We start from the raw sequence: 6,914 nt of genomic DNA, 5'->3' as shown, positions 1-6,914 counted from the left end.
AGGGTATGGCCCTCAGGAAGAGCAGAGAGGGAGATGTTGCTGAAGACTGCGGGATCGGTGGCCTCAAGTGCATATGTTTTCATGAAATAATTACAACAGGTAAGGCAGATGAACTTAGGGCTTGGATTAATAGGTGGAACTATGATGTTGTTGCCATTACAGAGACCTGGTTGAGGGAAGGACAGGATTGGCAGCTAAACGTTCCAGGATTTAGATGTTTCAGGAGGGATAGAGGGGAATATAAAAGGGGGAACGGAATTGCGCTGCTGGTTAGAGATTATCACCGACGGGGGGATACCTCACATGGCAGCGAGGCGATATGGGTAGAGAGCAGGAATATGAATGGTGCAGTCACAATGTTGGGGGTTTACCAAAAGCCTCCCAACAGCCAGCGGGAGATAGAGGGGCAGGTAGCTAGATAGATTTTGGAAACGAGTAAAAACACCAGGGTTGTTGTGATGGGAGACGTCAACTTCCCCAATATTGACTGGGATTCACTTAGTGCTAGGGGCCTGGACGGGGCTGTGTTTGTAAGGAGCATTTGGAGGGTTGCTATAAGGGGGGATAGAGGTTAATGTAAAAGAGGTGGAGGATTTGCACTATTGGTTATGGAGAATATCACAGCTGTACTGCGGGGGGACACCTCAGAATGGAGCGAGGCTGTATGAGTAGCGATCAAAAATAAGACGGGTGCAGTCCCAATGTTGGGGGCTTACTACAGGCCACCCAACAGCCATCGGGAGATAAAGGAGCAGACAGGTAGACAGATTTTGGAGAGGAGGAAAAGCAACAGGGTGTTGTGATGGGAAATTAACTACTGCAATATTGGGATTCACTTAGTGCCAGAGGCTTGGATGGGGCACAGTTTGTAAGGAGCATCGAGGAGAGCTTCATAAAACACTATGTAGGTAGACCAACTAGGCAAGGGGCTATACTGGACCTTGTATTGGGGTATTAGCCCGGCCAGGTGGTAGAAGTTTCAGTAGGGGAGCATTTCGGGAACAGTGACCACAATCCAGTTAGTTTTAAAGTAGTGGTGGACAAGGATAAGAGTGGTCCTAGGGTGAATGTGCTAAATTGGGGGAAGGCTAATTATAAAAATATTAGGCAGGAACTGAAGAACCTAGATTGGGGGAGAATGTTTGAGGGTAAATCAACATCTGACATGTGGGAGGCTTTCAAATGTGAGTTGGAAGGAATTCAGGTCCGGCATTTTCCAGTGAGAAAGAAGGATAAATAGTGAAAATTTCGGGAACCGTGGAAACCGAGAGATATTGTAGGCCTCGCCAAACAGAAAAAGGAAGCACTTATCAGGGCTAGAAGGCTGGGAACAGACGAAGCCTGTGTGGAATATTTTAAAAAGTAGAAAGTAACTTAAGCAAGGAGTCAAGAGAGATAAAAGGGGGTCACGAAAATTCAATGCCAAATAGGGTTGAGGAAAATCCCAATGCTTTTTACAGGTACATAAAATGCAAGAGGGTAGCCAGGGAAAGGGTTGGCACACTAAAGGACAGCGGAGGGAATCTATGTGTGGAGCCACATGAAATAGGCGAGGTAATAAATGAATACTTTTCATCAGTATTCATTAAAAAGAAGGAGTTAGTGGATGTTGAACCTGGGGAAGGGTCTGTACATATCCTGTGTCGCATTGAGAGCCAAAAAAGACGAGGTGTTGGGCGTCTACAAAAATATTTAGCTAGATTTAGGTCGCGAGGTTTGCTAGTGTCACACGGCGGTGGGGGGAGGGGTGTTAAACTAGTATGGCGGGGGCGGGAGGGGGCCTTATCAATAGGTCAGAAAGTGAAAAAAAATTGAGGGAGAACTTGGGAATAGGGCCAGTATGGCTCTGAGGGAGTGCAGAGAGGGAGATGTTGCTGAACACTGCTCGACTGGTGGCCTGCAGTGCATATGTTTTAATGCAAGAAGTATTACGGATCAGGCAGAGGAACCTAGAGTCTGGATTAGCACTTGGAACTATGATGTTGTTGCAATTACAGACGCCTGGTTGAGGGAAGGACTAGATTGGCAGCTGAGCGTTCCAGGATTCGATGTTTCAGGCGGAATAGAGCGGGATGTTAAAGGGGTGGAGGAGTTGCGCTACTGGTTAGGGAGAATATGGCAGCTATACTGCGGGAGGGCACTTCAGAGGGCAGCGAGGCGATATAGAACAGAGAACATAGAAAAATACAACACAAAACAGGCCATTCGGCCCACGAAGTTGTTCCGAACTTTTGTCCTGGATTAAGAACAAATTAATCAATTTACCTATCCAGTAGCCGCTTGAAGATCCCCAATGTTTCCGACTCAACTACTTCCACAAGCAGTGCATTTCATGCCCGCACTCCTTCCTTCGTAAAGAAACTACCTCTGATATCTCCGCTATAACTTCCACCATTCACATTAAATTTATATCACCTTGCAAAGGCTTGTTCCTCCCGGGACCTCTCTACTCTATCGATTATCCTGATCATCTTATAAACCCCTATCAAGTCGCCCCTCATCCTTCTCCGTTCGAATGAGAAAAGACCTAGCATCCTCAATCTTTCGTGATAAGATATACTCCCAATTCCAGGCAACATCCTTGTGAATCTCATTTGCACCTTTTCCAAAGTTTCTACATCCTTACTAAAATGAGGCGACCAGAACAGCACACAGTATTCCAAATGTGGCCTTACCAAGCTTGTTTACGCTGCATCATCACTGCGCGGCTCTTAAATTCAACCCCTCTTCTAATGAACGCTAGCACACCATAAGCCTTCTTCACAGCTCTATCCACTTGAGTGGCAACTTTAAAAGATCTATGAACACGGACCACAAGATCTTTCTGCTCCTCCACATTGCCAAGAACCCTACCGTTAACCCTATATTCCGCATTCATATTTGTCCTCCAAAATGGACAACCTCAAACTTTTCAGGGTTAAACTCGAACCTGCCTCTTCTCAGCCCAGCTCTGCATCCTATCTATGTCACTTTGCAGCCGACAACAACCCTCGTTCCGATCCACAAGTCCACCAATCTTCGTATTGTCTGCAAATTTACTGGCACACCCATCGACTCCCTCATCCAAGTCATTAATGAAAATCACAAACAGCAGAGGACCCAGCACTGATTCGTGCGGTACGCCACTGGTAACTGGGCTCCAGGCTGAATACTTGACATCCACCACCATTTTCTGGCGTCTATCGGTTAACAAGTTTGTTATCCAAAAGGCCACATTTCCCACTATCCCACGCCTCCTTATTTTCTGCATAAGCCTACCATAGGGAACCTTATCAAATGCCTTACTAAATTCCATGTGCACTACAGCCACTGCTTTACCTTCATCCACATGCTTGGTCACTTCCTCAAATAATTCAATAAGACTTCTGAGGCAAGACCTACCCCTCACAAATCCGTGCTGACTATCCCTAATCAAGCAGTGTCTTTCCAGATGCTCAGAAATCCTATCCCTCAGAACCCTTTCCATTACTTTGCCTACCCCCGAAGTAAGACTAACTGGTCTGTAATTCCCAGCGTTATCCATATTCCCTTTCTTGATCAGGGGAACGCCATTCGCCACTCTCCAATCCCCTGGCACCACCCCTGTTGACAGTGAGAACGAAACGATCATTGCCAACGGCTCTGCAATTTCATCTCGTGCTTCCCATAGAATCGTTGGATATATCCCGTCAGGCCCCGGGGACTTGTCTATCCTCAAGTTTTTCAAAACGCCCAATATTTCTTCCTTCCTAACAAGTATCTCCTCGAGCTTACCAGTCTGCTTCACACTGTCCTCTCCAAAAATATGACCCCTCTCATTCGTAAATACTGAAGAAAAGTACTCGTTCAAGACCCAATACACAATCTCCTACGACTATCCTTGATCGGACGTACCCAAGTACCGATCCATGGCTTAAGTTCACCCACCTTGTTCCTGATGCTTCTTGCGTTGACACTTCAACCCATCTCCGTGCCTGCAAGAACTCTCCTTTGTCTCCCACACTACCTCGCTGTACGTTTTGACGTTCTGAACATCGGCTGCCTGAATTGCTGGAGTACAAATCCGGTTCCCAGTCCCCTAACAAATTAGTTTAAATCCACCCGAAGAGTACCAGAAAACCTCCCTCCCAGGATAGTGGTGCCCCTCTGGTTCGGATGCAACCCGTCCTGCTTGTACAGCACCCACCTTCCCCAGAATGTGCTCCAATTATCCAAATACCTGAAGCCCTCCCTCCGACACCATTCCTGCAGCCACGTGTTCAACTTCATTTTCTCCCTATACCTAGCCTCGGTATCACGTGGCAACGGCAACAAATCAGAGATGACAACTCTGCCTGTCCTGGCTTTTAACTTCCAACCTAACTCCATAAACTTGTTTAATACATCCACACCCCTTTCCCTACCGACGTCGTTGGTGCCAATGTGCACCACGACTTCTGGCTGCTCCCCCTCCCCCCTAAGGATCCTGAAGACACGATCTGAGACATCCCTTGCCCTGGCACCCGCGAGCCATTATTACTTCCGGGAGTCTCGCTCGCGACCATAGAATCTCCTATTCCCCGAACCATTGAGTCTCCTATCACTATTGCTTTTCTATTCTCCCCCTTCCCTTCTGAGCCCCAGAGCCAGTCAGTTCGAGAGACCTGGTCGCATATCCTTCCAACATAAATCATTCTGCCAAGAGCATCCCAAACGGTATACTTGTTTTGAAGGGGAACGAAATGAAATGAAATGGAAATCGCTTATTGTCACGAGTAGGCTTCAATGAAGTTACTGTGAAAAGCCGCTAGTCGTCACATTCTGGTGCCTGTCCGGGGAGGCTGGTACAGGAATGGCCACGAGGGATCCCTGCACTGTTTGCAAGTTCGTTTTCTTTCCACTGACGGTTACCCAGCTACTCTTGTCCTGTACCATTGGGGTGGTTACTTCCCTGTAACTCTTGTCTATTACCCCTTCTGCCTCCCGGATGATCCTAGTCTCATCCAGCTCCAGCTCCAGTTCCATAACATGGTCTCTGACGAGCTGGAGTTGGGTAGACTTCAACAGGTATAATCAGCGGCGACACCGGTGGTATCCCTCGCCACCCACACCCGACAGGAGGAGAATGCAACTGCCATACCCTCCATCCCCTCTTATCTTACAGAATACAGCTGCACTGTGGACCAACTGGAACACTGCCATCCTACTCTGCTCCCTGTCAGCTGCACTCTCTGTCATCTCCCGGCTCCCTTTACGCTCTTTGAGGAAAGGTAGGAAATGAAATGGAATGAAAACCTTCCTTCCTCCTGACCTAACTCCCTCAGTCACCAAACTCTCACTATAGCGCTGAAATGCACCCAAAATCAGCACTCAGTGTAAAAAGAGTCTGCACTGTATCTGGCTCACCTTTATACTGAGAATCTAGACTATGAAAGCTGGCCTAATCAAATTAACTAATTAACAAGCTCCAGCTACAAGTACCGACATGTACAACCTTTGTTTAAAGCTGATTGAAAATTTACCTTTTTCTAAACCAAAGAGCAATTTTTACATTAATTAACTAAATAAAAGAAATACTAGATTTAGATAAAAAAAAATAACCCTGATTATCCCTCAGTGACCAAATTCTCACAAATGCACTCAAATGCACCCAACTTCAGCACTCAGAGCAAACATGGGTAGAGATCAGGAATATGCAGGGTGCAGTCACAATGTTGGGGGCTTACTACAGGCCACCCAGCAGCCAGCGTGAGATAGAGGAGCAGTTAGGTAGACAGATTTTGGAAAGGAGTAAAGGCAACAGGGTTGTTGTGATGGGAGACTTTCACTTCCCAATACTGACTGGGAATCACTTAGTGCTGGGGGCTTGGATGGGGCAGAGTTTGTAAGGAGCTTGGATGGGGCAGAGTTTGTAAGGAGCATCCTGGAGAGCTTCTTCAAACAAGATGTAGATATTCAACTGGGGAAGGGGCTATACTGGACCTGGTATAGGAGAATGTGCCCGGCCAGGTGGTAGAATTTCAGTCGGGGAACATTTCGGGAACAGTGACCACAATTGATTAAGTTGTAATGTGATAGAAATCTTTCGAGCCTCTGTCTTCACGTGATGTCCCGGAAGACTGGAGAATAGCCAATGTTTTTGCTTTGTTTCAGAAGGATAGCAAGGATAATCCAGTGAACTACAGACCGGTGAGCCTTACGTCAGTGGTAGGGAAATTATTGAAGACAAAGCTTAGGGACAGGATCTACTCCTATTTGTAAGCAAACCGACGTATTAGCTAGATGCAGCTCGGTTTTGTGAAGGAGAGGTCGTGTCTCACTATCTTGATAGAGTTTTTCGAGCAGGTCACAAAGTTGATTGATGCAGGTAGGGCAGTGGATGTTATCTATATGGACTTCAGTAAGGCCTTTGAGAAGATACCTCACGTCAAACTGGCATAAAAGATGAAGTCACACTGGATCAGGTGTGAGCTGGCAAGGTGGATACAGAACTGGCTAGGTCATAGAAGGCAAGAGTAGGAATGGAAAGGTGTTTTTCTAATTGGAGGTCTGTGACCAATGCTGTTCCACAGGGAGCAGTGTTGTGACCTTTGCTGTTCGAAGTATATATAAATGATTTGGAGGAAAATGTAACTGGTCTGATTCGTAAGTTTGCAGACGACACAAAGGTTGGTGGAATTGCGGAGAGCGATGAGGACAGTAAGAGAGTACAGCAGGAGTTAGATCGTTTGGCGACTTGGGCGAAGAGATGGCAGATGGAGTTTAATCCAGAAAATGTGAGGTAATGTATTTTGGAAGTACTAATGCAGGTAGGAAATATGCAGTGAATGGTAGAACCATCAAGATTCTTGACAGTCAGAGCGATCTAGGTGTACAGGTCCACAGGTCACTGAAAGGGGCAACACAGGTGGAGAAGATAGTCAAGAAGGCATACGGCATGCTTGCCATCATTAGCC

This window comes from Scyliorhinus canicula, chromosome 30 (genome assembly GCF_902713615.1).
Source record: "Scyliorhinus canicula chromosome 30, sScyCan1.1, whole genome shotgun sequence".
Classification (NCBI taxonomy): domain Eukaryota; kingdom Metazoa; phylum Chordata; class Chondrichthyes; order Carcharhiniformes; family Scyliorhinidae; genus Scyliorhinus; species Scyliorhinus canicula.
The sequence above is the reverse complement of the archived record's forward strand: the minus strand, read 5'-3'. Positions refer to the sequence as shown.